Source organism: Oncorhynchus gorbuscha, unplaced genomic scaffold (assembly GCF_021184085.1).
Source record: "Oncorhynchus gorbuscha isolate QuinsamMale2020 ecotype Even-year unplaced genomic scaffold, OgorEven_v1.0 Un_scaffold_9888, whole genome shotgun sequence".
In the NCBI taxonomy this organism is placed as follows: domain Eukaryota; kingdom Metazoa; phylum Chordata; class Actinopteri; order Salmoniformes; family Salmonidae; genus Oncorhynchus; species Oncorhynchus gorbuscha.
The window spans coordinates 1-9263 of record NW_025752759.1 but is presented as its reverse complement, the minus strand read 5'-3'; the positions used below and the strand labels follow the sequence as shown (position 1 = coordinate 9263).

The window sequence follows — 9263 nt, the reverse complement described above, 5'->3', positions numbered from 1 at the left end:
ACGTAGAGACAATTCTCTAAAAGGCGCTGTAGAACACGTCGAACGTGCTGAACATGAATCTCGAGTGACGGAGAAAAAAATCAGGATATCGTCAAGATAGACAAAACAAAGATGTTCAGCATGTCTCTCAGAACATCATTAACTAATGCCTGAAAAACAGCTGGCGCATTGGCGGGACCGAACGGCAGAACCCGGTACTCAAAATGCCCTAACGGGTGTTAAACGCCGTTTTCCACTCGTCCCCCTCTCTGATGCGCACGAGATGGTAAGCGTTACGAAGGTCCAACTTAGTAAAGCACCTGCTCCCTGCAGAATCTCGAAGGCTGATGACATAAGGGGAAGCGGATAACGATTCTTAACCGTTATGTCATTCAGCCTCGATAATCCACGCAGGGGCGCAGAGTACCGTCCTTCTTCTTAACAAAAAGAACCCCGCCCCGGCCGGAGAGGAAGAAGGCACTATGGTACCGGCGTCAAGAGACACAGACAAATAATCCCTCGAGAGCCTTACGTTGGGGCCGACAGAGAGTATAGTCTACCCCGAGGAGGAGTGGTCCCCCGGAAGGAGATCAATACTACAATCATACGACCGGTGAGGAGGAAGGGAGTTGGCTCGGGACCGACTGAAGACCGTGCGCAGATCATGATATTCCTCCGGCACTCCTGTCAAATCGCCAGGTTCCTCCTGAGAAGTAGGGACAGAAGAAACGGGAGGGATGGCAGACATTAAACACTTCACATGACAAGAAACGTTCCAGGATAGGATAGAATTACTAGACCAATTAATAGAAGGGTTATGACATACTAGCCAGGGATGACCCAAAACAACAGGTGTAAACGGTGAACGAAAAATCAAAAAAGAAATAGTCTCACTGTGGTTACCAGATACTGTGAGGGTTAAGGTAGTGTCTCAAATCTGATACTGGGAAGATGACTACCATCTAAGGCGAACATGGGCGTAGGCTTCTCTAACTCTCTGAAAGGAATGTCATGTTTCCGAACCCATGCTTCGTCCATGAAACAACCCTCAGCCCCAGAGTCTATCAAGGCACTACATGTAGCACCCGAACCGGTCCAGCGTAGATGGACCGACAAAGTAGTACATGATTTTGATGGAGAGACTTGAGTAGTTGCGCTCACCTGTAGCCCTCCGCTTACAGATGAGCTCTGGCTTTTACTGGACATGAATTAACAAAATGTCCAGCAACTCCAAATAGAGGCACAGGCGGTTGGTGATCCTCCGTTCCCTCTCCTTAGTCGAGATGCGAATCCCTCCCAGCTGCATGGGCTCAGACTCTGAGCCAGAGGAGGAGATGGTTGCGATGCGGAGCAGGGAAACACCGTTGATGCGAGCTCTCTTCCACGAGCCCGGTGACGAAGATCTACCCGTCGTTCTATGCGGATGGCGAGAGCAATCAAAGAGTCCACATCTGAAGGAACCTCCCGGGAGAGAATCTCATCCTTAACCACTGCGTGGAGTCCCTCCAGAAAACGAGCGAGCAGCGCCGGCTCGTTCCACTCACTAGAGGCAGCAAGAGTGCGAAACTCAATAGAATAATCCGTTATGGACCGTTCACCTTGGCATAAGGAAGCCAGGGCCCTAGAAGCCTCCCTACCAAAAACTGAACGGTCAAAACCCGAATCATCTCCTCTTTAAAGTTCTGGAACTTGTTAGAGCAATCAGCCCTTGCCTCCCAGATAGCTGTGCCCCATTCTCGAGCCCGGCCAGTAAGGAGTGAAATGACGTAAGCAACCCGAGCTCTCTCTCTAGAGTATGTGTTGGGTTGGAGAGAGAACACAATCTCACACTGCGTGAGAAAGGAGCGGCACTCAGTGGGCTGCCCGGAGTAGCAAGGTGGGTTATTAACCCTAGGTTCTGGAGGCTCGGCAGGCCAGGAAGTAACAGGTGGCACGAGACGTAGACTCTGGAACTGTCCAGAGAGGTCGGAAACCTGAGCGGCCAGGTTCTCCACGGCATGGCGAGCAGCAGACAATTCCTGCTCGTGTCTGCCGAGCATGGCTCCTTGGATCTCGACGGCAGTGTAACGAGCGTCTGAAGTCGCTGGGTCCATTCCTTGGTCGGTTCCTTCTGTCATGCAGGTGAAAGAGGACCCAAAAGCGACTTGGCGAAAACAGAGTCTTTAATCCAGTAAAGTGAATACAAACAAAAAAACACAACTTTCACTCGAAATGACGAGGACAATCTGGAGACTCGATCTTGAACAGCAGGTGAACAGCAGGTTGCCTCGGGAAGGCACTCGAACCAGACAGACTCAGACACCTGCTCACCACGCAGCATCTGAGGAAAACACGACACGACAGGGCGATACACAATCACAGCACGGTGAATTCTAAACAAGGAACCGACAGGACAGGAACGGAACACAAAGGAAGAAATAGGGACTCTAATCAGGGGAAAGGATCGGGAACAGGTGTGGGAAGACTAAATGATTGATTAGGGGAATAGGAACAGCTGGGAGCAGGAACGGAACGATAGAGAGAAGAGAGAGCGAGAGAGTGAGAGAGGGAGGGGGAGAGAGAGGGATAGAAAGAGGGAAAGAACCTAATAAGACCAGCAGAGGGAAACGAATAGAATGGGGAGCACAGGGACAAGACATGATAATAAATGACAAACATGACACAGAAGCTGCTGCGTACACGTTGATTGAGTCTCCAGAGTCAATTACTGGGTGGAGTGTTGCTTGAACAATCTTCCTCCTATTTTCAAAAGTGAGACAGGATGTATTTCTATAAAGGAATCCAATCTTTACTTAAAACTTTTAGTCAGCTTATCAATGTGTGTTATAAAGGACAGTTTATCGTCAATCTAAATACCTAGATATTTATAACGGTGGCCTGGCTCAATTTGGCCTCTCAAGGTACAGATACAATACGTAGTTTATGAGGATCAAGTTTACGAGACCTAAATATTTTTTTTGTGGTTTTATCAACATCCAGCACTAATTTAAGATCGGTGAGCGATTCTTGAATTGAACCAAAGCCAAGCTGAAGGTCGTGAATTTCCTGCTGCATTGAAGGGACACGGGAATACATAACTGTATCATCCACATAGAGATGTAAGCCCCAGTTATTATTATTCCGGGACAGACCAACATTATTCATGTAAATAGTGAACAGTATTGGGCCTAGCATTGGGCCTTGTGGGACTCCTCTGGTTATGTTAAGAAAATTAGACTGAACTCCATCACCAGATAGATATTGACTTCTGTCATGCAGTCCGCTTGATCTAAAAATTTAAAATATTAAAAAAACTCTAGCAGGAGTTCATGATCGTCTGCATCGAATATAAAAGGCAGATCAGTGTTGTTTCCTGTCTAGTGTGTTAACTATGTAATTAAGACTAGAGAAGCAACTGAGATAATGCTGTGTCCTGGCTAGTGCGTTAACTATGTTATGACTAGAGAAGCAAACAAGATGATGCTGTTTCCTGTCTAGTGTGTTAACTATGTCATTATGACTAGAGAAGCAACCGAGATAATGCTGTGTCCTGTCTAGTGTGTTAACTATGTCATTATGACTAGAGAAGCAACTGAGATAATGCTGTGTCCTGTCTAGTGCTTTAACTATGTCATTATGACTAGAGAAGCAACCGAGATAATTCTGTGTCCTGTCTAGTGCGTTAACTATGTCATTATGACTAGAGAAGCAACCGAGATAATGCTGTGTCCTGTCTAGTACGTTAACTATGTCATTATGACTAGAGAAGCAACCGAGATAATGCTGTGTCCTGTCTAGTGCGTTAACTATGTCATTATGACTAGAGAAGCAACCGAGATAATGCTGTTTCCTGTCTAGTGCGTTAACTATGTAATTATGACTAGAGAAGCAACTGAGATAATGCTGTGTCCTGTCTAGTGTGTTAACTATGTCATTATGACTAGAGAAGCAACCGAGATAATGCTGTGTCCTGTCTAGTGCGTTAACTATGTCATTATGACTAGAGAAGCAACCGAGATAATGCTGTGTCCTGTCTAGTGCGTTAACTATGTCATTATGACTAGAGAAGCAACCGAGATAATGCTGTGTCCTGTCTAGTGCGTTAACTATGTCATTATGACTAGAGAAGCAACCGAGATAATGCTGTGTCCTGTCTAGTGCGTTAACTATGTCATTATGACTAGAGAAGCAACCGAGATAATGCTGTGTCCTGTCTAGTGCGTTAACTATGTCATTATGACTAGAGAAGCAACCGAGATAATGCTGTGTCCTGTCTAGTGCGTTAACTATGTCATTATGACTAGAGAAGCAACCGAGATAATGCTGTGTCCTGTCTAGTGCGTTAACTATGTCATTATGACTAGAGAAGCAACCGAGATAATGCTGTGTCCTGTCTAGTGCGTTAACTATGTCATTATGACTAGAGAAGCAACCGAGATAATGCTGTGTCCTGTCTAGTGCGTTAACTATGTCATTATGACTAGAGAAGCAACCGAGATAATGCTGTGTCCTGTCTAGTGCGTTAACTATGTCATTATGACTAGAGAAGCAACCGAGATAATGCTGTGTCCTGTCTAGTGCGTTAACTATGTCATTATGACTAGAGAAGCAACCGAGATAATGCTGTGTCCTGTCTAGTGCGTTAACTATGTCATTATGACTAGAGAAGCAACCGAGATAATGCTGTGTCCTGTCTAGTGCGTTAACTATGTCATTATGACTAGAGAAGCAACCGAGATAATGCTGTGTCCTGTCTAGTGCGTTAACTATGTCATTATGACTAGAGAAGCAACCGAGATAATGCTGTGTCCTGTCTAGTGCGTTAACTATGTCATTATGACTAGAGAAGCAACCGAGATAATGCTGTGTCCTGTCTAGTGCGTTAACTATGTCATTATGACTAGAGAAGCAACCGAGATAATGCTGTGTCCTGTCTAGTGCGTTAACTATGTCATTATGACTAGAGAAGCAACCGAGATAATGCTGTGTCCTGTCTAGTGCGTTAACTATGTCATTATGACTAGAGAAGCAACCGAGATAATGCTGTGTCCTGTCTAGTGCGTTAACTATGTCATTATGACTAGAGAAGCAACCGAGATAATGCTGTGTCCTGTCTAGTGCGTTAACTATGTCATTATGACTAGAGAAGCAACCGAGATAATGCTGTGTCCTGTCTAGTGCTTAACTATGTCATTATGACTAGAGAAGCAACCGAGATAATGCGGTGTCCTGTCCTAAAGTCTGACTGCTAAGCATTCAGAATACAATTTCTATCTAAAAAAGACGGCAGCTGAGAATTAAAGGTTTAAAATTGAGATTGCCTTGAGCAGCATTTTAATTAGCAACAAGGGAATTCTGCTCTGCGTTTGATTAGACATCTAGACAGTGCAGAGGGGATGTTTGACTGAGTGTTTGCGATTCAATTTCGGCCTGTTTATTTGACTCGAAGTCAATGTTTTGGGGTGAGTTTCCCAATATCAGCGGATTTGTAGAATCATGTATGCTCGTGCCATTGTAACGAGTCAACCCACTACACCTGATCCCACTCCTGTTTCTTCCATCCCTCCACACTCCACACTGAACTGTCCACTCGTTTAACCCTCCTCAAGGAGGGTTAAATTTTACATGTAAAAATGAGGTGGAGTGTACATATGTATGAATGTACACTTTATGGAGGAGGGGCGAAACCCCAATACCAAATCAACATCTACCCATACGTATGTGGGGATGAGAGAATTAGTTAGATTTGAAGTAATGTGGAAATGATACACGCTCTCCAAGTAGAAATGATACACGCAGTATTACTCCAGAGCAGGATACCAACTTCCTGTAGGTATGTTACAGTTGAAAATGTTTTTAATTATTTTTATTTCACTTTTTTAACCAGGTAAACTAGTTGAGAACAAGTTCTCATTCACAACTGCGACCTGGCCAAGATAAAGCAAAGCAGTGCGACAGAAACAACAACACAGAGTTACACATGGAATAAACAAGCGTACAGTCAATAACACAATAGAGTAAATAAATAAATAAACTCTATATACAGTGTGTGCAAATGGCATGAGGCGGTAATAAATAGGCCGTAGTAGCAAAGTAATTACAATTTAGCAGATTAACAGTGGAGTGATGGATGAACAGATGATGATGTGCAAGTAGAGATACTGGTGTGCAAAAGAGCAGAAAAGTAAATAAAAACAATATGGGGATGAGGTAGGTAGATTGGGTGGGCTATTTACAGATGGACTATGTACAGCTGCAGCGATCGGTTAGCTGCTCAGATAGCTGATGTTTAAAGTTAGTGAGGGAAATGTAAGTCTCCAGCTTCAGCAATTTTTGCAATTTGTTCCAGTCACTGGCAGCAGAGAACTGGAAGGAAAGGCGGCCAAAGAAGGTGTTGGCTTTTGGGATGACCAGTGAGATATACCTGCTGGAGCGCGTGCTACGGGTGGGTGTTGTTATCGTGACCAGTGAGCTGAGATAAGGCGGAGCTTTACCTAGCATAGACTTATAGATGACCTGGAGCCAGTGACAACGAATATGTAGCGAGGGCCAGCCGACTAGAGCATACAGGTCGCAGTGGTGGGTGGTATAAGGCACTTTGGTAACAAAACGGATGGCACTGTGATAGACTACATCCAATTTGCTGAGTAGAGTATTGGAAGCCATTTTTGTAGATGACATCGCGAAGTCGAGGATCGGTAGGATAGTCCGTTTTAATAGGGTAAGTTCGGCGGCGTGAGTGAGTGAAGGAGGCTTTGTTGAGGAATAGAAAGCCGATTATAGATTTGATTTTGGATTGGAGATGTTTGATATGAGTCTGGAAGGAGAGTTTACAGTCCAGCCAGACACCTAGGTATTTGCAGATTCTCCCCTTGTTCCATTTACTCAATATAGAAACATGAAAATGTATAATGCATACCAGTTAAATATTATAATTCATTTAACAGATTACTTGGAATTGAAAGAGGTGAATTTGGACATTATATTTGAGTAGAGTGCGTTTGACTCAGCAGTGGCACTAAATTAACATATGTTTATAGTTGTTGTTGCCTCAGACGACCTCAGCCAAGGTAGTGAAGTTATTCTATTTTATAAACTTTCTCTCATGGATTCAAAAACAATGAACTGGTGTGAGGAAATGGAGCAAACTCCCTCCAGTCATTATTTTGCTGATGCTTTTAAACGCATGAGGGGTGAACGGGTGCAAATGTCTGGGTGAAGAAAGAGTACGCGACAGAACATAACCTGGGCACGTTCAGCAGGACACAAATTTTTGGAACGTTCAGATAGAAATATGCAATGTAGAACATGTGAAGAAAGGAATCACGTCAGCTCTATTCATGACATTTCTATCTAAAACACTTGACAACATTCAAACGTGGCCCTGTTTGAAAAATACCCATGAAACGTTTAACCTTTCCCCACAATGCATTGGTGCTGAATGTTCTACCATACAAAACATTCAATGTTGAAATGGAACTCTCTGATATTCTACAGTACCTCAGTGTTTATTATTTGATGTAGATTTATTCACATTACAATACATTCAAGGTTTTGGCACACACCGTTAGCTGAAGACCTATGGTCATAACTAATGAATTAATGACATGATGCATAACGTTTCTGATCCTTTGGTTCATAGATATGATGAATGGGTTAATCACAGATGTTGTGTGATATGTACATCCTTATTGTTACGCAATGTACATCAGCCTTCTGATTGTAATTACCAGAATCATGACTTGTTAAACAAGAAAAACACATTCAATTTTGTATTTCACTTGGAAAGTCCTTTGAGGCGGAGTCTTTACAGTGGAGTTCTGGTTACGAAACAGCAGCAGTTCGTTCAACATGTGAAAGCTATAGTGAAATCAGAGCAACATGTCTTCCTGAGCCCATCCAGCCTACAGGAAACATTTCCTCCTGAACAGAGTAAAAGTAATAATATATATTTTCATGTGATCAATGACAGAATGTTAATTTCAAGTACTAATGCTTTTCCAAACTCCAACGCTCTTGGCTGCGTTTTAAAGGCAGCCCAATTCCGATCTTTATTTCACTAATTGGTATTTTGACCTATCTGAAAAAGAGCTGATGTGAAAGTCTGATTTGTCAAAAGACTTTATTGCAGGAATGTTTTTAGTTTTCCTTTCAATTAATACCCAGACAACCAGGTGAGGGGAGATTTTTAAAACAAATTAATGATCTTAATTCATCAATCATATACAAAGAGGGCGAAAACCCCCACCGACACTTGGCCCTCCGTGGAATGAGTTTGACACATTGTGTAAGACCAGTGTTTTTATGATTTTCTGTACTACAGGGCCTGTACTTACAAAGTATCTCAGGTAGGAGTGCTAATCTAGGATTAGTTTTGCTTTTTGATTGTAATGAATAGACAGGAGAACCTGATCTAGATCAGCACTGCTACTCTGATACCCTTTATGAATACTGAATGCATGTTTCACAATTGCCTTTGGATGCACTTCAAGTCTGAAATGTCAATGTCCCCTTGCTAGCTGAGCTTATCTGCTGTGAAAGGGACATACTATTTATCATTGAGGATAAAGCTTGGGGCTGTCAATTCGAGGTGATCCTTGGGGTTTTAATTTGACTGGCCTCCCTTTCATCAGACTATCAATTATATGTAAACAATATTTTAACTCCAAAGGAGGCCCATATAATATGAGCTAATGACTCGATTGTGGAGAGGAGCACAAGAGGAGTTAGACACAAAGTGCCTCTAGTGGGAGAGTGAACAGACCAGAACTAATATGTTGGTTTTGGCAGTCCAGTATTACTGAAGTTAATACATCTGCTTAGCAGTTTGAAGCGGGGTTCTTCCTGAAATTGTTGGTTATTGTTCTTTGATTTCTAACCTACCTCATTTCCTGAAAAGTTTACTTTCATGGGCCTTATGCACATCAGCTTGTGAAAAAAATGGATTCTCATAATTGCATATTAGTTTGTGACCAAAAAATAGATTTTCATTTCTTTGTCATGGACATGAAACCTTTTAGTTGTTTATGTGATATAGGGAGGCAGTCATTTGTTCATAAATTTCCTTTCATGATGTACAGGTAATTTGTTTTCAAGTAAACTGAGCTGAAGATGAGGCTGGAAAAGTTTTCTAAAATTAGCATGGTCTGCTGGCTGAAAAGGAATGCTTGTCTCTGTAAGATGTGTGCATGGTCCAATATTAATGCATTGCTTTGAGGTTTTGTCACGTTCTGACCGTAGTTCTTTTGTGTTTTCCTTGTTTTAGTATTGGTCAGGACGTGAGCTGGGTGGGCATTCTATGTTGT

At 42.8% G+C, this 9263-nt stretch overlaps 1 non-coding gene across 1 annotated transcript; it reads left to right on the top strand.

Annotated features, from left to right (window-relative positions):
• The first annotated feature begins 7584 nt into the window (after window positions 1–7584).
• Window positions 7585–7680, top strand: LOC124030201. The gene has a single exon (XR_006837921.1). It is a non-coding gene; the product is annotated as a small nucleolar RNA U13 (small nucleolar RNA).
• Window positions 7681–9263: the final 1583 nt, after the last annotated feature.